Source organism: Lonchura striata, chromosome 2 (genome assembly GCF_050655825.1).
Source record: "Lonchura striata isolate lonStrDom1 chromosome 2, ASM5065582v1, whole genome shotgun sequence".
Lineage (NCBI taxonomy): Eukaryota > Metazoa > Chordata > Aves > Passeriformes > Estrildidae > Lonchura > Lonchura striata.
In genome coordinates this window covers 39,703,577-39,730,458 of record NC_140704.1, presented here as the reverse complement: position 1 = coordinate 39,730,458, position 26,882 = coordinate 39,703,577, and the positions used below count along the sequence as shown (strand labels likewise).

Below are 26,882 nucleotides of genomic sequence, written 5' to 3'. Positions count from 1 at the left end.
TATGATATATCCATTCGATACCATGTTCTCTGGCTCAGGTGTTGATAAGGCTGTTTTTGAAATGGGTGCCGTTGTCAGACTCAATTCTCTCAGGGGTGCCGTGTCTCCACAGGACTTGTTTTTCCAAGCCTAAGATGGTGTTCCGGGCAGTGGCATGAGGTACAGGGAAAGTCTCCAGCCATCCAGTGGTGGCTTCTACCATGGTCAGCACGTAGCGCTTGCCTTGGCGTGTCTGGGGCAGTGTGATGTAGTCAATCTGCCAGGCCTCCCCATACTTGTACTTGGACCACCGCCCACCATACCATAGGGGCTTCACCCTCTTGGCCTGTTTGATGGCAGCACACGTTTCACAGTCATGGATAACCTGGGAAACACTGTCCATGGTTAGATCCACCCCTCGGTCTTGTGCCCACTTGTAGGTGGCATCTCTGCCCTGATGACCTGAGGCATCATGAGCCCATCGAGCCAGGAACAACTCCCCCTTATGGTGTCAATCTAAGTCTATCTTTGACACCTCTATTTTTGCTGCTTGATCTACCTGCTCGTTGTTCCGGTGCTCCTCATTAGCCCGACTTTTGGGGACATGGGCATCTACATGACGGACTTTCACCGTCAGCTTTTCCACCTGAGAGGCAATGTCTTTCCATATATCAGCAGCCCAGATTGGCTTTCCTCTACGTTGCCAGTTGGCCTTTCTCTACCTTCCCAGCCAGCCCCACAGAGCATTGGCTACCATCCATGAATCAGTATAAAGGTAGAGCTTTGGCCACTTTTCCCTTTCAGCAATGTCCAGAGCCAGCTGAACGGCCTTGAGTTCAGCGAGTTGGCTCGATCCACCTTTTCCTTCGGTAGCTTGTGCAACTTGGCGTGTGGGGCTCCATACGGCTGCTTTCCACTTCCGGTTCATCTCTAGGATGCGACAGGAACCGTCAGTGAAAAGAGCGTAGCAGGTCTTCTCTGCTGGTAGTTGGTTGTATGGTGGAGCTTCTTCAGCCCTTGCCACTTGTACCTGCTCTTCATCATCAGTGAGACTAAAGTTTTCACCTTCTGGCCAGTTCGTAATTATCTCTAAAATCTCAGGGCGATTCAGGTTTCCAATACGGGCGCGTTGAGTGATGAGGGCAATCCATTTGCTCCATGTGGCGTCAGTGGCATGGTGGGTAGTAGGAACCTTTCCTTTAAACATCCACCCCAGCACCGGTAGTCGGGGTGCCAGGAGGAGTTGTGTTTTTGTGCTAATTACTTCCGAGGCTGCTTGAACTCCTTCAAAGGCAGCCAAGATTTCCTTCTCTGTGAGAGTGTAGTTGGCTTCAGACCCTCTGTAACTTCGGCTCCAGAATCCCAGTGGTCGGCCTCGAGTCTCCCCAGGCACTTTCTGCCAAAGGCTCCAAGACAACCCATGGTTCCCGGCTGCAGAGTAGAGCACATTCTTGACCTCTGGTCCCGTTCTGACTGGGCCAAGGGCTACAGCATGAGCGATCTCCTGCTTGATCTGGGTGAAGGCTTGTTGCTGCTCAGGGCCCCAGTGGAAATCATTCTTCTTTTGGGTAACTAGATAAAGAGGGCTCACAATCTGGCTATACTCAGGAATGTGCATTCTCTAGAAACCTATGGCACCCAGGAAAGCTTGTGTTTCCTTTTTGCTGGTTGGTGGGGACATAGCTGTGATCTTGTTGATGACTTCAGTGGGAATCTGGCGCCGTCCATCTTGCCATTTCACTCCCAGGAACTGGATCTCTCGGGCAGGTCCCTTGACTTTGCTCTTCTTGACGGCAAAGCCAGCTTCTAGTAGTATCTGGATGATCCTCTCACCTTTCTCAAATACTTCTGCCGCTGTGCTCCCCCACACAATGATGTCATCAATGTATTGCAGGTGTTCTGGAGCCTCACCCTTTTCTAGTGCAGCCTGGATTAGTCCATGGCAGATGGTGGGGCTGTGTTTCTACCCCTGGGGCAGTCGGTTCCAGGTGTACTGCACGCCCCTCCAGGTGAAAGCAAACTGAGGCCTGCATTCTGCTGCCAGAGGAATGGAGAAAAACGCATTAGCAATATCAATGGTGGCATACCACTTTGCTGCCTTGGACTCCAGCTCGTACTGGAGTTCCAGCATGTCCGGCACAGCAGCGCTCAGCGGTGGAGTCACTTCATTTAAGCCACGATAGTCCACAGTCAATCTCCATTCTTTGTCAGATTTGCGCACAGGCCAGATGGGGCTGTTGAAGGGTGAGTGGGTTTTGCTGACTACCCCTTGGCTCTCCAGCTCCCGAATCATTTTGTGGATGGGGATCACGGCATCTCGATCCGTCCGATACTGCCGGCGGTGCACTGTCGAGGTCGCAATTGGCACGCGTTGTTCTTCCACCCTTAGGAGTCCTACTGCAGAGGGGTTTTCTGACAGTCCAGGCAAGGTGTTCAATTGCTTAATGTCTTCTGCCTCTACAGCGGCTATTCCAAAAGCCCACCTGAGTCCCTTTGGGTCTTTGTAATATCCGTTCCGGAGGAAGTCTATACCTAGGATACACGGAGCATCTGGGCCAGTCACTATAGGGTGTTTTTTCCACTCCTTCCCAGTCAGGCTCACTTCAGCTTCCACCAGAGTCAATTGTTGTGATCCCCCTGTCACACCAGCAATGGAAACAGGCTCTGCCCCCACATGTCCCGATGGTATCAGAGTACACTGTGCACCAGTATCAACTAAAGCATCATATTTTTGTGGCTCTGATGTGCCAGGCCATCGGATCCACACTGTTCAGAAGATCCGGTTTTCCCGTGCCTCTCCCTGGCTAGAGACAGGGCCCCTCTAACACTGGTTATCATTCTTTCCCTGGGCATACATACTAGAGGTCCCTTCAAGGGGGTCTGACAGATCGTACTCACAAGCTTGGTCACGGGAGGTTGAGGCTACCTTCACTTTGGTGGAACTCTCCCGGTTAGAGTTTCCCTCCTTGAGTTGACGGACCCGTGCTGCCAGGACAGAGGTGGGTTTCCCATCCCACCTCCCCATGTCTTCCCCATGGTCACGCAGGAAGAACCACAGATTAGCCCTTGGGGTGTACCCTCTCTCTCTAGCTGGGGATTGTTGGGTGCTGATTCTGGGGCCTGTGACTCTCACGGGTGCTGTATTAACCTTCCTTATCTCTTCCCTCATCTCCTCTTTAAACTCCTTAATCACAGCTGAGATATGAGCCTGCATTGGGCCATTAATCATACTCTCATAATTCCTAAGTTTGTTGGCAACAGAACCTATTGTCTCCCGGTGGGTGTCAGCATTGATCGTTGCAATGAAGGTGGCGTATTGAGATGGCTCAAGATTTGCCAGACTCCACAGCATTTGTCCTGTACACCTGACCTTGTCAGGGTTATTATTGTGTCGTCCATCCCTCCCAAAGAGTACCTCCAATACTGCCACTTTTCTCAGCTGTTGGATCCCTTCCTCGAGGGTCTTCCAGCGCATTCTATGATGGTGCTCTTGCATTCTCTCTCTGTGGATAAACTTCTTCCTGACACTCATTAAGAGCCGCTCTCAGAGAGAAAGGGACCCTGGTTCCCTTACAAAAACCTGATTTATACCCGAGTCCTGGGTCAAGGGTCCCAAGTTCCTTGTCTCACCACCGTCCAGCTGCACGCCTGTACCCATAAGATCCCAAACCCGGAGTAGCTAGGTAGCATAAGCCTCACGCCCTCGTCGCACAATGTCTTTATGCAGATTGCGAAGACTTTCGTACGTCAGGGACTCGGTGATGATAGCAATCTCTGGCTCCCCTGTGGGTTGTGAGGTTCCTCCATTCTTGTCCCTATCTGCAGGGTGCTCTGCTTTCACCTTAGACTTCTTTGTTTCTACCGGGGCCACTGCTGCTGACCGTGACTGCCCTTGTGGTTCAGCTGGAACCTGGACAGTTGTAACATTAGTGGGTTCCACAGCTGTACTATTAGACTGTCCCTCCTCAAGGCAAAGGGCCGGTTTCTCACCAGCTGGGGAAATGCACTCCTTCAGCATTTCTCGTATCTCCTTAACCAGAACCCTCACCCAATCTGGGCGGTTCATTTCTGAGGTGGGCTGTGGGGCAGGGTCAGGCTCTGGAGCAGCAGCATCTCGAGTCTGTGGTGTAGGTGTGAGGGTAGTTATCCAGGTTAATCTTCCTTTATCTTTGAATGCTAAATATAACAGGACTATCAGCAACACCACCCATTGTATGGTATCATTAGCACTTATAAAGGATCTTAACCCTTTGAGAACTGGTGGAACAGACCCAAAAAGATGGTTAAAAGGTTGAGAGAAAGTTTGCCCAGGTGCTATTTCCTCGCAGTAGGTACCGTTATTAAAGTAACCCCAAAAACATACAGTTAACGTGTGATAGCTATGAATCCATGTACCTGCCTTCCAGAGGAAATTAAAGATCCATGAATTCCTCACCCAATTAACCCAGAAGCCAAACTTGATAACAGACACCGTAGCCTTAGTCATAGGACCCATTTTTAGATAAGGGTTTGCAAATGGGAAAAGTATAGCTACGATCACATGCCACCCAAACCAAGGTAAACTAGACCACATGGTGATGCTGAAGATGTTTTTACACACAACAAAACCAAATTACTTAAGAACTGTTAATCCTTTTTCCCTCTCAATGCCCTCGGGCCCCACGTTGGGCGCCAAATTCTGTCTTGGTTAGACAAGACAGGAGTCTGTGAAAGAGGGCAAAGCCTCCTGTGCAATGGAGAACGGCAAACCCCCCTCCCTCTGAATTACGAGGATCTTTAAATTAAAAGGCTCTCAGGCAAAGATATGGGAGTGGGAGTAACAATTCTTTACTAGGAGAAAACTAGACAACAATTTAAAAAGGAAAATGCAATCGGTACAAACAAAACTAGTGAAAGAAAAAAAAAGTCTAGAACCTGAGGAATGCCAGTATCAGGTTTTGCTGGGACAATTGCTTTCCCTTGCAATAGTTGATGAGTTGCAGCTGAAGTGGTGATCTTTAGAAGGGTATAATTTTCCTCTGAAGATCTGGTGGCAGTGGGGGCCGGTCTTCCTCTGCGCCGGGGTTGCCTCTGAGCTCCGCTGCCGTCGCCTCTGCGCGCGCCGGCTGCTTCGCTGCGGGTGCCGCCGAAGAGAGAGCGAGAGAGAGCTGCTTTTCTGGGAATCCTGCGAAGAGAGAGAGAGAGCTGCTTCTCTCGGAGTCCCGCGAAGAAGAGGGAGAGCTGCTTCTCTCGGAGTCCCGCAAAGAAGAGAGAGCGAGAGAGCTGCTTCCCCCCTCTGGGTGGGACCCCTCACGGCGTTACATTTTTTCAGCCTTTCATTGAATCAGTCAAAGGTGTATACACAAACCATTGTCTCTGAGAGAGATAACAAAAAACCTGTCCAACCGGTTCGCCTTCGACAGATGGCAAATGGAATACAAGCTTATCTTACAACCCAGGACACCATCTCAAATCACCTCCTGTTCTACGTGAGCCTTAGCACAACTTCTAGGAGGATCTGCTCAATGACCTTCCCAGGCACAGAAGTAAAATAATTGTTAATGCAAATTTTGTGTCGTCAGCCATGGCTATATTTTTTTGCTGCTATGGATGGTAAATATGATGGAGATGATTTAGCCTTAAAACATTTAAACTATAGTTATGCTTCAAGGTCTGGTTTTATTTAAATTAGCAAGAATATTAAAATAACCAGATTAGAGAACAAGTGCTAATGAACATAAAAAGTATAACAGCTGTCTGTTCTATTCCAGTTCTGCCATGAAATTGTTTAGCATCCTTCAGTTGTTCCCAGATCAGCTGCAGTGAGGTGCTATTTGTATAAGTCTGTAGTAGTGAATATTCTTGATGTATGCTTATGTAATCCCCACAGTGTGGAGGAAGGAACCTAGGCAGGTTCCAGGACAGATTTTGAAAACAATATGTGTGTGAGCAGTACAAAGCATGGCATAGTTTTAGTCTTTGAACAAATTAATACAACCTGGTATGCACAGCAATCCTTCCAGGCAATTCACATCCTGTATTTTTCAAAGTTCTCAAAGAACTACTGTATGTTTTCTTGCTGGTCATTACACAGAAGAAAACAATTTGAATGCTGCAGAATTGTTGTGAGAAGTCTTTATGCAAAACTCCATCTCTCTTCTTTAAATATAGCAATAAGCTGTAGACACACACACACACCCATCCACAAAACACTCAGACATAAGTATTTAGCAACTGGTGTTTCATAGTAAATATTTTTACCTCATGATCTACATATTTAAATTTATTCATTATAAAATTGTATGTGCTAAATCCCCCCAGATTCTTAATAATGATGCAGTTTTGAAAGGATGTGATTTAATGGTGCAATTGTCTTTCAGTAATGAAAATAAATATTCCAAATATGTTTTTTAAAGTCTCATATACTTGTATTTTATATCAACTACTGCCACTGAGGGGCACTCTTGTCTCAACAGCCTTTCCTTATCTTTAATCCATTCTAAATATGGAGAAGTCTAAATGTACTTTCAAGTATAAGCTCAAAATTTCCCATGAAAAGCATTTATAGTTCTCTTTAGATTTGAAGATCTACAGGAGTTCAGAAAATTGGAAGAACAGAAACTTATTTGGATAATTGCTACAGCAATTAGTTCAAAACTATTGCAGTATTTAAACAAACCCTCATTTTATTTAGTCCTACAACTAGTACAAGTGTAGTACCTATTGAATCTTTGGGAAGAGCTGAAGAACTTTTATCTATTGTTTCTGAATTTTATTAAGCCTTGCTTTTTTGCAACCTTAATGAAATTAAGACCAATTTACTTTATCTCTGATGATAGTTAATATGTACTTTATAGATGCATGCTGTGGTATTATTCTAACTCATACATGTATATGCCAAAGACTGGAGCATTTGTGGTCTTAATGATTATGTCTCATAAGAGTTGAGGATAAATGTCCTGTCCATTTAGTCCATTTGAAGTGTTCTTGGTGAAAGTTTGAACTGATTTTGGTTGGAATAGAGTTAATTCTCTTTCTTGTAGATGATGCAGTGCTGTTTGGAATTTAGTATGACAGTAATGTTGGTAACACATTGAGGTTTTAGTTGCTGCTGAGGAGTATATACTCTTAAGCCAAGGATTTTTCAGTTTTCCAGGCTCTGCCAGCAAGGAGCAGCACAACAAGCTGGGGATGGGGAGTATATCCAGAACTGACTTGAACTAGCCCAAGGGATATTGCATACCATGGAATGCCATCCCCAGTACATAAACTGGGGCAAGTTGGTCAGGAGGTGCCAATGGCTGCTCATGGACTGGCTAGGCATCTTTCAGCAGGTGGTAAGCAACTGCAGTGAGTATTTATTTTTCTTGAATTTTATTCTGCCCTACCTTCTTTTAATTACAAATGCTATTAATATTATAATGAGTTATAATATTATAATACTGGAATATTATATTATTTTATTTTGTTTCAGTCATCAAACTGTTTTTACATTGACCCATGAGTTTTATTGCCTTTTTTTGCGATTCTCCTTCCTGTAGAGAAGGTGAGAAATTGAGTGTGTGGTGCTTAGTTGTTGGCTGGGGCTAAACCATGACAAAGTTACAACAAAATGTCAGATGCATGTGAAGCATATGTAAAATGCTGTGAAATCTCTGAATTGAATTTATCCTGTCAGCTTTTTAAAAAGAGAAGGTCTGCTCTAAGATCTACTAAAAACTGTATTTCTGCATTTACAAGCTGCACACTGATCCTAAATAGAGAGAATTCAATTTTCTGGAGTCTTTCAAATCTGAAAACTGTCCTAAACTTGCCTTGATCTAACTAGAGTAGTGGACTACCTGTGAAGCAGTGTTGTGTGACTGGGTAAGTAGGATATGGCTGAAATTATTTTGCTTTATAAAATAAATGTATAATACTACTCTATTTTCCTCAATCAGTCCTTCTGGAAATAGTAACTCTTGTTAATCTCTGGCTATGAGAATCTGCAGGCTGACAGTTTAACAAAAGCAGATCATTCATCTGTAACTAATGTTGTTAAAAAATATTGTCTTTAGAGAGGTGCCTTAGTTTCAGACTCTTATGGTATATTTTGATTAAAAAAATGTAGTGAAGTGATTAATACACTTGAGAAAGACCTTTTAGAGATTCAGATTTAATTCTACAACAGCCATACCAATGGACTGCCTTAAAAAAATTGGTCTCACAGGCATTTCATCCCATCTATATGAGAATGGGACCACTCACATTCCCAATCCCTTGATGATCTCTTACAAAGATTCTGCTTTTAAGTTGGTTGAAAAGGATAGGAGTGCAGAGTGGGAGACACTCCCACCTTGCTGTCAGAGTGGAAAAAAAACAAACCTGCTAAAGAATTATGATTGTTTGTCCTGGATTCATGGATAAACATTCTACAGGTGGCCCTTGTAGAACAATTCCAGCAGAACTTGGTAGGCAGGGACCTATGGTGAAAGAAAACAAGAATTTATACAAAGAAATCTGCAACTGACCTGGCACAATGCAATATTAAATTTGAGGGGCCTCTTCTAGGGGTGGTCTCTGAATGACATGTCTTACTGGATATCAGGTCTTACTGAATACTGAATATCATGTCTTACTGAAAAAGAAATACCTGAGATAATACCTCACGCTCTGGTGAGACCTTACCTGAAGTTCTGTGTCCAGCTGTTGGGTCCTCATCACAAGAAGTACATGGACCTGTTCGAGTCAATCCAAAGGTTATGAAGAGGATTAGAGCAGTGGAATACCTCTCCTATGAGGAAAGGTTGAAAAAGTTGGGATTCAACCTGGAGAAGAAGAAGCTCTGGGGGAAAATTAGAGCACCTTTCTGTACATAAAGAGGACTATAAGAGAGCTGGAGAAGGACTTTTTACAAGAGCCTGTAGTGACAGAACACGGGGATATGTCTTCAAACTGAAAGAGAATAGACTTAGATTCAATACAAGAAAGAAATTCTTTACTGGGGGGTGGCGAGGCTCTGGAATCAGTGAAGTTTTGAATGCCTCACTCTTAGAAGTATTCAAGGTCAAGTTGGACAGGTCTCTGAGCAGCCTGGTGAGTGAAAGGTGACCCAAGCCATTCTATGACAATAGTATGAAGAATTTTTGAATATTTACAGTCACACTGTTTTCTTTTTCTTAAGTAATGTATGTGGTTAGATACTTTCTTTATTCAGATCTTTCTTTATTGTTTTGTTTTTAAACTTATGCTAGACAGAAATGAAAGTTCTAAGCCCAGGAGGTGCTTCATTCTAATGTGAAAATTGTATAGCTTTTTTGTATTTCCCAAGACATCTTTTACACATGTCAATTAAACTTGAATGATCTAATCTTTTTCACACTCTTGAAAGTTCTGCCTTGTTGTAAATGTAAACAGACATTTACAATCTGATCCTAGTCAGGCTGTTTCTGACTATAGAGAACTTTAAGCATGTTGTTGTTTTGCAGACTCTAGAACTGCCCACCCAACTCCTTTTCTGTTTAATTTCTGACATAAATTCCATAGGAAGGGGTCCATAACTACCATTTCATATGCTGGTACATCATTTAGTCATAATTGATTGAAATACCAATGCCATGAAAATACAAATATTAAATCATGCCAGCCTGCAATTTCATAGGACGTCTCATTTTAAATTTATAGAAAAGTATTACCAAAACTGTACATCTCTGGTCAGACTGAAAATCTGATGTATTGTGTCAGACGCACAAAAAAAAAAAGTGGAATTTTAGGTACAGCCTGTTGAAAGTTGTTTTGTTTATAGAGTTTTAGAGATTAATTGAACCAATATTATCTGTGGCTTTCCTTTTAATCTGCCTAGCCTTTTTATATAAGACATTGAGAAGTTACAGTTCTAAATTGAAAATGTGCATCTGCTTTTATTACAGCTATACTTTACTGCAGCTGTATTTTGGTTCTAGCACAGTGTATTTCTGTCTAGAGCTCCACAGCTGCATCTGTTTGTAGGACAAAACAGAAGACTCTGTAGATCATCACTTTTCCTCAGTGTCATTTAGTTGAAGCAAGGTTTAGACCTTGTTGGTTGGAGGGCTGTGTGGAATCACTTGGGCACCTTTCAGAGCTGATATCAAGGAGTATTGTTTAGGGTACCCTACTCTGTTTTAGGAAGCATATTCTGTTTAATGTTTATTACATATGATAAAATAATAGCTGGAAAGATCTGTGTGGGTCTGAACCTAGGATTATATAGCAGCAGAATGCTTGTTTTGAGACAACTCACCTGTTGGATAAACTTCTAATCATAGCAGGCAGCCATGGAGGGTCAGAATGGTTAATTGAATGTGACTTGGAAAGTTCAAAGAGTTTCTGGGTACTGGAAGAAAGCTCCCTGTTAGTTTTGTAATTCAGAATGTTTCCTTGTGTGCATTGTATAAAACACCAGTTTGCTCTGTATTCTGTTCCATGCCCAGAGAAGCAGTGGCCATTAGATAAAGTGGATCTAACCAGTGTCTGTTATTTTAGTTACTGCTCAGATTCACTTGAATCAGTCAGTGCTATTTTTTTAGCATATTACATGTCTCATTTAACTAATATTCATAATCAGAATTTCTACCCTTCACACTGAGGTTCAAGGAAGTCCTTGTAGTACTTTAAAGTTGTTTTCATAATAGGCTGAGTGGAATCTTCTACTTTTTTATATTCACATTATAAATAAAACATTCTATAAATTGTTGGTGGATTAATAGCATGATCACATCTTTCCACAAATCTCAGTTCTAGATGTGGTTCCTAGTGCAGAAGTTACAAGCTTCACAAAATTAGTAGTAGATTATTTACAAAGCATTAATAAAAGCACACAGAAAGAAAAATGATAGAATAGCTAAATTATTTCTTTGAGAATGAGAAGTTAATTCTGTTCACATTTTATTGATAGGGAAAAGTAGAATAAGTATGTACTATTGTTGTGTAAATTGCAAATTATCTTGATTTTAGCATATTTGTAATAGAAAATGAAGTTCTACTTTTATACTCCAAATCATTGTACCTCAGTAAGTTGCCAACAAACCTGTTTGACTACAATTGCAAACTTGCTGAAGAGAAACAAAGGGTTTTTCTCTCATCCCAAACCTTCAGGGTAGAAGAAACTGTTCAGTGGGTACACAGTGAAAATCTGATGTGAGCAGGTCTGAAGTTCATATAAGGGGTGAATTTGATACTCTGTTAATATTATTTTTTTGCTGTGCTTTTGGTCTTTGTGTATTTGCTTTTAGAATAAATTAATGGCATTTTTTAATACTGTTCAGATATAAATTAAGGCAACAGACTTGCAAATATGAAGTCAGTGATGTTAAGTTGTATCTGGGTAAGTTTTGTCTTGTTTACACTGCAGAAAAAATTAGAGAATTTTGGGAAATTTAGAGAATTTTGGGAAATTTAGAGAATTTGTGGAATTTTGGGACATTTCAGCAAATAAAAATCCAGATTCTCTTAATAAAAATAGTAAAAAAAACATTGTAGGTATCTAAAATGCTCATTTGAAGAGACTGCTAAGACTTAGGATGTTTCTGTAATTTGGCTATCATAAAAATTGCAGAGACCATTCAGTAAGAGGTTAAGATACTAGACACGTCAGCCTACTCCTATTTTCATAGTTCTGTCTTTCCTTCATGCCCTCTTCCACAGATTTTAATCTTTATTGAAACCACCTTGCTTCATTATCACTTATTCTGCAACCCTAAACATAGTGTAAACAAGTGAAAAAAGTGAAGGAGGGTGATCAGAATCTAAAAGCTTATGACTACATCATATTGTTTTAATTTTTCTATCTGTTTGAGGAGTCTCTTGTATTGTTTGACTATTTTTAAATAAATTTTAAATTTTTAAAATAAAACTAATTAATAGGGATCACCTTCCTGTTTGGTCATATCTTCATTTAATGATACATGAGACATACATTTAATGATGCAGTTCTCAGAAGTTATTTCATTTGTTTGTTATTGTAGCAACTTTTGGCATCACATACCAAATAATCATGGAGTATTAAAAGTTGTAGACCTATTTATTTATTTATTTATTAAGACAAATGCTTAAATAAATTAAAAGAAGCAATCTCAGTAGTTTGCAGTTAAGCAGTTAGCAGTTCTTTTTCATTTGAATCTCTATTATAGGCTTGAAAAAGCTAAGGGAAAAAAAAAATGCTAAATGCACAGCTGATTGTCCTGGGCTTTACATTCTTTAGCTCTGGCAGCACCATTTGTATGTAGGAGTTTCTTGTTGGTATCAATAAAGTTTAGCCAAATTTGGAAAAAGTAATTGCCAGTGAAAGATTTTTATGCCTCCATATCTGAGGACCCAAGCTTAAAAAGAAGAGAATATATTTACTCCATCTGGTGATTTTTCCCTTGCTTTCTTTATTTTCTCCAGATAATCACTCATGTTGTATTAAAATAAACTACTATTTCCAGAACTGAGATTTTCAGCTCACTCTTTCTTTTACTAAATCTCTCAACAGGAACTGAATTTATGGATTATTGTAATGTCTCAATACTCTTCCTTCATCAAATATTATTTGAAGAATTCTAAAGGAAGGAATTTAGAATTATTCAGCCCAATTAATTCAGGGAAGTATCAACACTGCAAAAATCTCTGGTCTTATGGGGATTAACATTTCTCATAGTGAACTGCCTAAGGACTGCCTTAACTCAAGGGAAAAGGGAGGCTTCTTGGTTATCCTGTTAATTTAGCAATCTTTCTACTTACATTTTCCAAGCACTGCAGAGCTAGTCCTTCTTTGGACATTTTGTTCAAAGAAAAATGATCTGTGACTTGAGTGTCTAGATTTGGCTTTCTTATCAAAGGCCCTTTCTGAATTAAAGAACTGCTCCTTTTCAGACCCTGAAGGCTTGCACTGAGCAAGAGCCAACAGAAACTATTTTTTCCTACCTGCATTTCTTCTCATCTCCAGCTTCTTTTGATGGGAAGTAACAATTTGAAATAAAATTTTTATGAACTGTGTCACAGTAAAAGCAATTGGAATAGGCGTGCTATGGGCTCTGTCCAAGTAGAACAGAAGTTCTCAGAATATTTTAAACATTTTAACTTAATACTTAGAAGGCGAATCTTCTCCTGAAGTAGCATTGCAATACAAAAATTATTAACAGGATTTATGAAGTACAGTAATGTTTTCTGCTCTTCGTGCTTGAACTTAATGAAGTGTGATGTGTCTTAGCTACATTGTTGTGTGGAGGCAGCAGTAGAATACTGAATTATAAAAAACAAACTTGAACTGTTTGCATGGAACTTGGATTAAAAATATAATCTGTAAAGACTGTGTGTGACATTTCGTGAAAGACTACCTGATAATTTCATAAGGCACTTATATTAACATAATTACATGATCATCTAAATCTACAGCTTTTTTCACAAGGTAAGGCTAAGATTCACCATTACTTCTTACAAAATTCCATCTTTGAACATGAACTATCAAGTTATTAGATCCCCCCCACCCCATGCTCCTTTGAAATTAAATTTCTTGGAAAGTCCACCCTCCCCAACTGTCATAATTTCAATGAGAGAAAAATAATTATCATAGATTTAGATTATTAGAGATTAGTATGAGATCACTGCTTATTAGATATGTAGCAGTGTCATACAGTTTATTGAAATATATTAATAGAAACCTGAAACTGGTCATATAGTTTAGATTGACACCATCAGAAGTGTGCTTATATAAAGAAGATAGGCCTAATTCAATTGTAAGTTGCTGATAAATATGGCGATAAAAAGATAATATGGCCCAGTTCTGTGAAATGTAAAAGACAAAAATCCCAAATCTCCCTTCCACCCTCCCTCAGCTTTTCAGCTGTTGTGACTGAGCACTGATTGTTATGCAGAGGAGGTGGCTATTGAGATGTGAATATTTTTGTCCCTTTTTTTATTATTGTAGCTGACTTTGTGCTTGCAAAGTGAAGGCAAGAAAACAGCAAACTTGCCTCAGTAGTGGGAACCATCCTATACTCACAGTAAGTACTCCTGCATGTAACTTTTAGTCCAGTAACTTCCCTTGTCATGGTTACCCTTGGAGCAGACAGGAAAGTTGCAATGGAATAAGGAACAAGGTGCAAGTCACAAGCTATTCTGCAATAGTTGGTTGCTTCCCTATTTTGATATTGCCTATTCTCAAAACATGGTGGTTACTGTGGGTTAAATTGGTGAAAAAAAATTAATGAACTGCAGTAGTGTAATAACTTATTCATCTATATATAGAATATCCTTACAGATAAGGAAATATGTGTTTAAATTATAAAAAGGTGTATGTAAACAGTATCAATTACCACCACCACATGTGAAGGCTTTACACCTGTGAGAATGTTTGGCCTGCAGCCTATGATAACTAATTAAAAGGTCCAAGCCATGAGGGGAGCTACTGGTTGCTCCTCTGAATTAAGGGTGAGTCAAGAACTCAGGCATTTGGCAGTTGAACAGAATTCATTTTGCCATTTTTGATATTGTAGCTTGTGAATTCCTAGTACCAGAAAGATAATGATTGAGACTCATTCCCTAGAAATCCCTAAATCCTAAAATGGCTTCAAGAGTGAGACCTTGTAATATGTTAAGTATTCAAGTCACATACCTTGGAAGACTAATGATTATAGTTTTTAGTGACCAAAGGTAAGGGGATTGCAAGGCTGCCTTAATTGATTATCAAAATATTCCTGAAGCATTGCACAGTCTCTGAGTGACACTGGATCTATGAGTGATAGTTTGGATATATAAAGTATCATAAGAGTTTGGTGTAACTAGTTATCTGTCATCTTTTTCAGCTTCTCTGAAATAATAAATTTGTTTTGTTCACTTACAACTGGGAAGAGAAGCTGTTGATGAGAATTTATTCTGTTCTTTTAAACACCGATTTAGAAATAGAGGTGTCAGAGGTGCCAAAACCATGCTTCCATGGTCCTCAGGCTCACTGAATTGTAATTTCTCTTATCCCATCTACATTTATTTCTTCTTTTTCCTTTGTTAGATGTCTATTTGGTTGAATGATATCTTTTGGGGTTTTAATATTTTGTAGGAAATTTTTGTTTGAGAGTAGTGTTCTATAGATTTAAATATTTTTTAAAATATAATTTTTGCTTATACTATATTTATTGTTACTCTCATACCCTGTCTTTGTACATGGAAGTTCATATCAGAGCTAGAACTTTGGCAGGTCTTTTTCTACCTCTTTACCCAGTTATTTGGATGCAGGATTGAGGATAAAATGTCCCTTACATCTTGCAGTCTCTCAAGTAAGTGGTCTTTTGGGACATTACTTGTCAGTTCTACTCCACAGGCAAAATCATGGAAGCAGTGATCCTTGTCTGTCTGCAGTCAGAAAAGAGAGCAAGGATACAGTACAGTTGTCTTTGTATTTAAAATATATGCTTGAGTAATATTTAAAATGACAAGCTAAGATATTAGTCTTTCCAATGTCATAATAATTTAAGAATGCTAAACAGGCTTTGCAAACAGCACCATGCACTGGAGGCCACCTTCAAGGTGCTTGGTTAGTTCTGTGTGTGACAGTGAGCTTTTTGAAAGCCTGTTCACAAGGAATAAGATGAACTGACAGAGTATTTTAGCACAAGTCTTGAAGGAGAAATCAGACCCTATAGGCTTAAGCCGTGCTTTGACTAGACTTTTTTAGTGGGGCTTTTTTGTATGACTTAAGTAGATGTTAAAGGCTATTAAAAATCAAAAAATTAGGACTCCCTACCTATCAATGCACAAAGAAACCTCCCAAAACAAAAAGAGAAAGAGATGTGAGAGATTGTTATCATCTTAGAATGGCAGAAATTATTTTCTTCTGAATTGGCAGGTAGGTAATAGTTTCAAGTAGGATGAGATGCAACCCACCCTTCTTAGAGTGGACAATATAGTGCAGAAACAAAACAATAAATGTCAAAAGTAGCATTTGATGCTTATTGTTTAAATTTGACTAAGCAATGTTATGCAGAATGGTTCAGATAAATGATTACTGTATGTACCAAACATGTTTGTATTTGGGCTTGACTGAATCAATTTGCTAATGCAATTTTTCAAACCTTGTGTCATCATAAAATAACCGCAGACACTGTTTTTGTTTAGAGAGGGGCTTATATAATTATGCTTTGTAATTGTGATGGTTTTTAATTTTACTTCATACAAGGTTGTGTTCTACTATCACACTAATTGAATCCCTTTTAATTGGTTATCTTTCTGAACTAAAAAATCCAGCAATGTGTGTGTTTAGAATACCAAATATATTAAATGGATGTGTTTAACTTAATACATTAAAAGTTGAGGAATAGACTGCTTTAGGGAATTGGTAATGAATCCTGAAGTCTTTTCCCAGCTCATAAGTCACTGCAAACAATCTGCTCCAAGTTAGTGATGACAGTCTTTATTATTGTGCTGTCTCAAAGGCTTTCCCAGAAAAGACACAGCGATTGTCTATGGTTATAGAGAATTATGTTTCCTTTCAATTATACCTTCCATTTCTTTGTTTCAAAAAAAGGATTGTGATTTAGGAAGAGTGGATATATTGCCAGCAGATCAAGAGATGTATATAATTGTATATGTATAGAGACAATTTAGATGAACTCTGGGAAATTAAGTTAATTTTGAGATTGGATAGAATAGAGAATCCATCATAATTGCTTGAGAACTTGACTGATCTTTAAAAGCTGTGGAGAAACTATGAGTAGATCCCTCAGGTGTAATTAAGAAGCAGACAAGAAAGTTCTACATTAGTTGCCGAGCTAACTTGGTCTTTATGAAACAAAATTGTTTTTAAATGTTAGAAAAATGATGCACAAAACATTGTTATTTATTTATTTATTTAGCTTTTTGTGCCAATGTTGGGGAGTTTTCTTGCTGTGGTGTTTTGAGGAAACTCCCATTTCAGTGGTAATTTGAGATATTATTTTACTCTTCTCTGCTGTGGAGGATAAAATATTCCTCAATCTTTATTTCTGTTTATGGACTACACACTCTCTCTGTATACCATTATGTTAACCAGATTTCTTTTCTAGTAGTGATCACCACTTTGTTTATAACCATTTCTTGTGAGAGCATTGCATAAATCAATATTCTGGTATGATTTCTCATGTAGTGACCTGCAGTAGCTGTATTGCTTATTGTGGTGACATAATATTTTCACTTACTTAAAGTAGTTTTGTTTTGGGAAAGGTAATTTAAGATGAGGGAGTATTTTCATAAATACTTTATTTTTAGCCTTTATTATGCTATATGGGCAAACTGATTATGAGATTTCCCAACAATACTTTTCTCCTCCAAAAATAGAATCTGAAACATTTCACCAATTTCAAGCAAGTTTGAGAGTTTAGGTTCTTTCGATGTTTGTGAAAATTTGGTGATGGGTATCAAGTAGTGAAACAATTCAATCTTGGTGAGAAAAGTTTTTAAATTCCGCTAAAATTTTCCAAATTTCCAAAATAAGCTGTAGTATACGCTGTCATTTAACAGCAATTTGGTGTGTTTAGGTAACCAAGAGAATAGGGAACTGAAGGTACTGTGTAATGGTGAGGGGAAACAGAAAACTACTGGACAACTGGTCTTGTGCTAGTTTTGCCATTCATGGAACAGATGGCTCCTGGAGGGGATTTGCTGATTTGAATAGAAAGGTAACAAAAGTTAAATAATCCTTTCAGTATATCAATACTGACTTTTTTAAAATTTATTACCAGAGGGTCTTCTGAAAGTTGTTTAATACAAGTGTTTACTCTGAGAATGAAAGATAGCAATGAAATACATGAAAGTTTGGTTGTAGTGTAGACATAAGTTTATGTGTGTCAGCAAAAAGTCCAGTTCAATTGGAGATGGAATCCACAGGGAGAATATAGGTTGGACAGGCAGGCAATATGTGTGTAACCCACAGGACAGCTCTGTGTAGAACATTGCATTTCATTGTGGGCACGCGGTGACTAAAAAGACACCTGGATAAACCTCAAGGAAGAACATTATAAGTACTTGAGAGAGACTGCCTTACAATAAGATGTTCAAATGATTTAATTTCATATAGTTTTTATTAAATAAGAAGATTGTCTAGTTTACTGTCACCTGACAATTGAAATGTACTTAATATCATGTCCAGTGTGAGACAGCATTATACGTGGGAGTAAAACTGGAAATTATGTGAGACAAAGTTAGAAAGCATGAAGATATCTATATTTATCTCCAGAAAAATGTTCCAGTGGCAACTATACAATTTTCACTATAAGAGATAACTTAATACTAGACAGGAGAAAAAGGAAAAAAAAATCTTGGACTGAAAGTAAAGCAGCCACTTTATGAGTAACATGGACTAGTCCATATTATATATTTTTCCTTTCCTGTGTAGAGTTTGCTTGAAAGTAGCTTAAAGTCATAACACAAGTTGTTTACATGAAAGGGAATGTAAAAACAATTTTCTGTGCTTCTTTTCTATCAAGTGAGTGGTGCTGATGCAGATTCTAAAGAGTTACTTTAATGCTGAGGGTGGGGTGTTACACGTAATAATTTTATAGGCTACATGGTGACTTTATACCACTATCTTCAGGAAAAAAGTACTGTTCTACTACCATAATACATTATGTATTAAATCAACAATGTCCTTCTTGGAAATAGTTATTCTGTAGAACTTATATAAGTTCTACAGTAATTATTTTAATCTATAATAATGATTATATTATTATCTCTTTGGAAGAGATAATGAATGAATAATTTTAGTAGAATAAGATTAGTCATTTAACCAGACTAATTTATCATCTTGTAAATGTCTTTTAGTCCAATGTTACTGGCATTTGTTTGCTGGAATTCTTCTTTCATTTTTATTTTAAGTAATGTTAAATGATCTACATTAAGATAAACCATGTTCCTAAGACATCTGAACTGCAGGACTTAGAATAGTTTTGGTGAGTTTATTTCTGCCTTTCCCATTCTATTCTATATTCAAGATGTTAGCTGTATTAGTATCTTGGCAAATCCTTACTATTTCTAAATCTTACTGTTTCTTGTTCTGCTTTACTTTGCAGTGTATATAGTGTGCTGTTTGAATTTCTTGTGCCATTATGTGCCATCTTGCTGTCTTGGATGTTTCCTAAAGAGCCTGTTTTCTATTTTACCATTTCTTTAATGATCTGTAAAAGCTGTTTGCTCTTTTCATGTGGGTCTTGGGGTTTAGTTTCTGGTGTGGCCTTTGTTCAGTTGCTTGCTTTTTCACAGAAGCTGGATTTCAAAGTTCTATCAAGGATTGTTCAAACTTAAGCTTTCCTTGGTTTGTTCTATCTATTCCAACTGAAAGAGTCTGAATTTAAATACCGTGTGATTTCAGACAGACTCATATGTCTGCATTTGCTATCTGTTCTGCTGAAGAAAGCAATTTTCCTGGGTTACTGCCCAGTATCTCTCTAGGTTCTCCACAATTTAATCTACACAAGCAAGGGTGTAAATGATTTTATGACTAGATAGTACAGCGTTAATGACTATGTGATCCCACTTGCAGACAAGTAGTCTGTGTAGTTTTATGGAAAGTAATGTGCCAAGTTATTAAATTGGGAGAAGAAGGATATGTAATGTGTGAGTAGGTTTTGTTGATAATTATTTACCGATTAATGTGTATGTTGATTCTCTTTCGACTTCCTATCTCAAGAAGAATTTATAAAAGCTTTAGCTTATCCTGGAAAGGATTTTTAGAGAGAATTTGGAGAAGAAAACTGTGGGATTAAATGTTTTTTACATTGCAGGATCATGTGACCGTTCCATCTTTGTGTCTTATTTTGCTTCTGGTCTATTTCTCAAGGGTGCCCATTCCTGGGGCTTGGCAGTGAGCTGAACAGAATGAGGTGGTGTCTCAAATATCTTCCGTCCTTCTCTTTAGTCTTTGCTCAGTTTCCCATGTAACCTTACTTTTTCAGTTGATATTTGTAGGTGAGCTAGGAAGCAATGCATTTTAATAAAAAATGCAATAAAAATATTTACAGATTATTATGTTATGAGCCTGCATGCTTATTTCATCTATTGACTTTGGTGATGGTTGTTGGGGGAATCTGGATCAACAGACTTTATTTAGATTTGAGAATTTTAAATTCTATGCAAAAGAAAACAAAGAAGTCCCCATCTTATTCAGGTAAAATTTTCATGTATCTGCTTTTTTTCCTAGTTGTTTTTGTTTTTCCATTTAATCCATAATGAATGTGTTTGATAGGCAGGAGAGTTGTTATTAGTTAATTTTCTTGTATATTAGTTTTCAGCAAATCCAAATACTTGCAAAGTCATCTAATTCATACTGTGAGACACAAGTTTCTGTCAGAAGCAAGTTTCTGTGTGGCTGGGATTCATTTTGCTTATATGCAGCAATTTAAAAGCTGGGCATCTTGCTCAAGTCAAGCAGCTAGATTACTCAAAGTCATGATTACTGAAAGTAATGGAAAAAAAAATGGGCATTCCAATAATGAATTTAATCCCATCTACCTTAAACAGTTACGTTTAGTTGATGAGATGAATCAACCACCTGATGTGTCAATCTCTCTTCATTTGCTACAGCGGGGTCTTACCATAAATCTCTTAGAGGAGTTTCAGGTTAGGTGAAATTGACACCTGCTTTGAAATCAGTTATCAAAGATCCCCGTTTATTTTAGAGTTGCTGTATTGTCTTTTTGCAGATACTTGCATTTCCATGTCTCCCTCTAAAATGTAAATATTCATGCGATTTTTCAATAAGCTTGGTTAACCAGCTCTTAAGCCTGATAAAGGCACTGAATTAAGTTTATTCCAAAAAGCATATATCTTAGGGAAAATCCTTTACCATTTTTTAACTGTTCAGATTTCTGTTCCATAGATAAAAGGATTTTTTTTTTCATGAGCTATTTATACAGTTACAGACTTAAGGCAGTTACTGAAGTATTTTACAGGAAATTGGAATATGAATTCACTGAAAAACATCTCAACTTGGAAGGAAACTCTTCTTAGAAGAATCTACCAGCTGCATGTTAGGAGTACCTTTTTAGAATATGAGTGGTTCAGGTTTTTATGTGTATGGATAGCATTTGCCACAGCTTGCAATTTGTCTTTTAAAACTGACAGCTTGACAATTTGCTAGGTATTTTTGTATAAATGGTATAGCATCACATGTGTGGACCATGCAGTGATGCTTGGTTATGATAATATGAATAAAAAATCACTTCAAAAGGAAATTTTGTTTTATGTAAGTTTCAGAATATGGTTTATACTTCCTCTTGTTGTTTTATACTTCATCTTGCTCCGTGTTGTTTCTGAAGGAATAATAGATACAAATTAGAACTTTAATGTTTTTCTGTTTTAAGCTTCTGTTCTGTATGTAATACTGGAACACTAAATTACAAATTAATGGTACTTTGATTTGTTCTTATAACTTACTCAAAGATGCATATAATATTCTTGAAAATTCAGAAGCATAAAAAAGTTGAAACAGCTGTGCACATTTTGAGTTTAATGAGATAAGTGTATTTTATTACTGTGTGAAAAGTGATACTTTGTGACATTCTTTAGTAATAGTAAGATAACTGAAGAAAGAATCAGCTTAATGTAAACATCACCTTTTCAAATAGAGGCTGTAAGGCTTTCAAAATTGTCCTTGACACAAATTTTTTTTTTTTAATTAAGGCCTAGAAAGAATAGTATTTTTACACACTGACTTCCAGCAAGTTTTTTCTCCAGATCAACAGATATGGTATATAGTTGAGAAGGCCAAATTCAAACTGAATTGTGTCTTTAGGGGATATTTTCCCAATATGCCTATGCACCCTATCCTGATGAGGAGCAAAAAATGTTGCCAATAGATCTGTGTCATGATTTAACCCAGCCATCAAGCAAGCCTCATGCAGCCACCAGTGGGGTTGGGGAGAGAATCAGAAGGGTGAAAGCTGAAAAACTCATGGTTTGAAATAAAGGCAGTTTAATTGGGGAAGCAAAAGCTGTGAATGCAAGCAAAGCTAAGAAATGATTTCACTGCTTCCCATGGGCAGGCAGGTGTTCAGCCATCTCCAGGAGAGCAGGACCCCAGCACATGAACAGTTACTTGGACAGACAAACATTGTCATTCCAAATGTCCCCCTCTTCCTCCTTCTGTATATACTGAGCATGCTGTCATATAGTCTGGAATATCCCTTGGGTCATTTTGGGTCACCTGTCCCTTTCTGCCTCTTTCCAGCCTCCCATGCACTCCCAATTTCCTTTCCAGCATGGCAGTACAAAAAGTAGAAGAGGCCTTGGCTCTGTGTAAGTCCTGCTCAGCAATAAAAAACACATCTCTGTATTTACCATCACTGTGTTCAGCACAAACCCAAAACTGCCCCATTCCAGCCACTGTGAAGGAAATTAAATACACATCAGCCCAAAACAGCACTTTGTGTAACTTTTTAAGTGTATAGAAGTGCTTCAGTTGGGGGTAAATGCCCATGAAATGCTAGTATTTGTGGTCTACTTGTAATAGATACTTAAATGTTATGTCCTGGGCCCTTGGATTATGTTAAGAGTTCTCCCAATTTTTATAGTCAATGTAACTCAATAGTACTTTACCCTGTAAGTGCTCCCAAACTTCTTTGTTTCTGAGCTGAAACATTCTGTCTGGAAAATTCTAGAGACCCAAAATGCATCTTTGAGCAGTAGTACTGTGTATATATGAATACACATATATATATATGTGCATGATCGTATATACTGAGACACACAAGGACATACACACACAAATATATGTAAAAATCAATGAGAATGTTCATAGTTGTAGAGAATTTAGTTTAGTTTAGACAGTGTAAAACAGATTCTGTCATGTTTGGTTTTGTGGGTTCTTTTTTGGTTGGGTTTTTTTTTTGTGTTTGTTTTGGGGTTTTTTGGTTGTGGTTGAATTTGTTGTTCCACATTGCCAAATTAAGCATTTATAGGATTAGTAACACTGTTTCTGGCATAGTCACATATTCAGGAAGTTGCCATATTGATGTCTCCCATGTTTTTGACCTATGACATATTACATTAGGAGAATTCTTTCTTTGTTCTACCTGCTATTCATACTTGAGCCAATGTGTCCTAGCAAGTGGTGTCCTAGCAAGTACACAATTGCCATACCCAGGAATTCTTGGAGGATATTGTTTTCCTGTATTCAAACATAGCAACATTTCAATATGGGTGTCCTTTGGGAAGCATAATCAGGGAACATCTGTGAAATACATCCTTCAGTTTTAAAGATGGTTTTTAAGAAGATACTTGTGCAATGAGCTGCGTTGCTCTATGAAATTCAGAAAGGGCTGAGGTTTAGCATTTGTTTTCTCTAGTACTAAAAGTTCACATGTGTGAAAGGAGTACAAGTATAAAGTTGCCAAAACACAACACTTACACAGAAAAAAACAGATCTGTCTGCCAGAGATGTGCACTCTTTCAGAAAAGGTAGAGTTCAAAGATGGGAGAATGTGTAGTAGTTGAATATAACTTGCTGGTCTTCTGAGTATGAAAACAAGGCCTGACAATAATATTCTTCTGCTCCTTTCAGCAGCTTTTTTATATAGGCTTTATACCCAGAAAGAGGAACTGATAATAGATATGCTGAAGTTTTTTATGCCTTTTCTTGTATAGCTATATTTTGATTGACTTAATTTTTCTTAATAAAGGTAAAAGAGCATTTCAGTTGAGCATTATGAGCTAAGGGTAAAACTGAAAGTTGTGTTTCAGTGAAAGCTGATTTTATATTTCTAAAACTGACTTCTTGGCAGTTCTATGTGGTATCTCTTTTCCACAGAAAAAAAAACAACTCCCAAACTTCTGCCAGTACCATTTATTTTTGAGGCTGTGATATAAACTCTGTCAATTAAATGATTCAAGCCAAAAAAATCCAATTGTGACAACAACCACCCAACCTAAACCAGCCATACTCCAGGGCAAACTGAAGCATTTATGTAAACATATAATGATGAACTAGATTAGAGAACTGAGCTGGCTTAAAAATATTTTAGGTCTTTGATGTGTAAAGCAGCTGTAGAAGTACTTGTGCTGGCACAGGAGATCAGAGCCTGGTGAAAGAGAATGTCTGGGAGCAGCAGAAGCAAGACACCATCTTGGCTTTCAATATCTTTTGAATATACAGCCTAAACAACTTACCCCATGTGAGGCTGCTGTGGTCTTCTTCTTTTAGTTTCATATATGGTCTAAGTTTTTGATGGAAAAAAGCAGTTACAAGTGCCTCTTTGCATTTAGGAGTTGGAAAGAGGACCTTGTACTCTGAACATGCTTTTGCCTTGCGTATTTAATGATTTAGGTATGAAGAATGTATTTGTTTCTTTGGTTTTGTCTAATAATGCAATAGGAATAAAGAACAATAGAATAAACCTTCAAAAAATGTCATTTGATTTATATTCATATGTGACAAGGGTGAATTAGAAGTGAGTTGGTGGCAGTTTTTCATGTGTTCTAGAAGAATATTGTACTACAATGCTAGAGACCATAAGTTATTTTTCAAAATTAGTATGTTTGGCATCGCTAAGCAATATCGTATAAAGTTGGCACACATACAAGCTTGAAGGTTTGTAAATTCAAAGGAATACAAATCTGTTGCTGAATGTTAACTGGATGTCCATTATCTTTATTTTCACAAGTATAGAATAAAAAACCCAAGAAAGTAAATTATGAAACTTCTCGACTATTTCAAATAGAGAGGTAGTGAATTGTGTTGAAAGGAAGCAATAAGTTAATTTTTGTGAGTTCTCTAAATTGTTGATCAACAGCAGTGTAGCTGAAATTTACACTTGTTTATTACTGGGATCTTGTTTTTATGCATTTCTCAATGCTCATTAACATTTGAGATTGAGACAGATTACACAAATTTACAACTGTTTGCAGTGAAAAGCATCCTGCCATATCAAACTAGGGTATTTTTTCTGAAGATATTAGTGAAAACATAAGGCAGCCATTATGCAGTCTGCTGTATCCTACAGTTATTAGTGGCCTGTCACTGACTGTGGATTGGTTTTGCCTTTCTATAGAAGAAATTATATGAATATAGCAGAGCTTTCTGGGCAGAGGCAGGCAATGGTTGGACTAGGAAGTGAAACTGCTGAGATTACACTGATGAGAGAGCAATTATACACATGACAGTGGCCTCACTTAGCTGACTTTATCCATTTAAAAATTACATTTCCCACCTGGTGGCACAAGGATTTATCACACTGTATAATTGCCATCTAAGGTAGTAAATTTCTTCCCTAGCCCTGTACATTTTAAAACTTGGTGGAACTGATGAATAAGTGATGAATTTTTCTCTAAGTGTCAGTAGAAGTTTAGAATGTCTTCAAAAACATCTTTTGTGAATAAGAAATTATATGTATATTATTTTTTCCCAAAAAATATTTAACATAATTTGTATGGAGAAAAATGGTAGCAAGTTAGACAACAACATAATAAATTATTATAGACTTACTTGGCCATACTTTTTCCATTTCAAAATAGAAAACTGTGAAGGTAAAATTTTAACTAGTGATTGAAAATCCTGTTCCTGCTTCATCACTCAAGGGATAGACAGAATATCCCTAAAAGGCTTGTGTTGAATTCTTTATGTGGGTGAGAAATGCAAATAGCTTTCAGCAATATTCACAGGACCTCTTTATTGAAACTGTCAGTTTTTTGGCTCCTGTTTCTTCTTCCATTGGTTTTAGTGGTAATTATGAAGGTATGATAATGAATGTGTATCTGTAGCTTGCAGCAAACTACCAGAGAAAAATTGTGGCATGCAGCCACTGCCTTTTTATTTTTTATTTTGGGATTATGCTGGTGCTTTTTTTTTTTTCTTTTTTCCCCCTTTCTTCCCCTTGTATTATTCCCCTCTCTTTCCGTGACTCAGAGGACTGATTCTAGAGTAAATGTAGGGTTTTTTCACAGTAGTCTCCAAATACTCACATATTATCCTGCAGTAGTTTGGTTAAATTGAGTTTGTAGAAACCTAGAAATGGCATCTAAATACAACTATTTTCTCTTTTTTTGCAATGAAATTTGTCATCTTGGAACTTTTCTGAGTAAATAGACATTAATTGAAACTGAAGCAATTCTAGCTTGATAGATGCAGATTTTTTTTTTCTTCATTGTAACAGTCAAATATGGAAGTGAAAGGTTGTGTAGTCTTTACCTCTGAAGACTTTCAAGACACTACTGGATACATCCCTTTTTTATCTGGGCCAGGGAGTAGCAGGTTTCATTTTTATAGTGAATTGGGGCAGTCATAGGTACAAAGATTGTGAAAATCCCTTTCTCTGCTTTGCTTCAGTGAGTCCTGCCAGCAAGTAGTAAGGCTATCCATTGTGAGTATTATTATATAGGTATTTTAACAAAGATATTGACTTACCTGAAGTTAATAGAAGCTGCAGAGACTCTTTTAGCATTTGGGACCAAAGGAAACAAAAAAAAACCCCATTGATAATTTATGGCAAGGTTGTCTACTCTCTCTCCTACTGTCCTGTCTCCAACAGTGGAAAAGAATCAATATCCTTAGGTAAGGAAGAATGGGATAAGCATATTGGATTTTTGCTACTTTCCAGCTATTTTCAGCTTGGATTGTTTCCTGAAATAGTTATGGTTTCTAGGCATGAGTGTTTGTATAGCTAATACCTATTGCTGGAATCTCCATTGAAGTTTAAGTAATTAATTGAAGTTATGTTAAAAGCTAAAAGCAATAACTGTCATTGTTAAAATCCTCAGCACTGGCAGACGATTCTTTGTTTAGCCTTTCATTATAACCACCACCTTCTCTAGGACTCAGTCTTGAAGAATCACTGCTGTTTTCATTAATTCCTAACTGTCCAGTTGAAACCAAGCCTCAATTAAAAGTGTTCCTCCTCCTGCAGGATGCCATACACCAGAGTGTTCCTACACCTGTTAGAAGCACCACTGAGCACTGCACCAAGGTA

General features: G+C 37.9%; 1 long non-coding RNA gene across 1 annotated transcript in view; it reads left to right on the top strand.

Annotated features, from left to right (window-relative positions):
* Positions 1–18,623: 18,623 nt before the first annotated feature.
* The window catches only part of LOC146768202 (uncharacterized), a 39,420-nt gene continuing 31,161 nt past the window's right edge, over positions 18,624–26,882 (top strand). The window contains exon 1 of the long non-coding RNA XR_014952018.1: positions 18,624–26,879. This is a non-coding gene — a long non-coding RNA (uncharacterized LOC146768202). The remainder of the gene's footprint in view (positions 26,880–26,882) is intronic.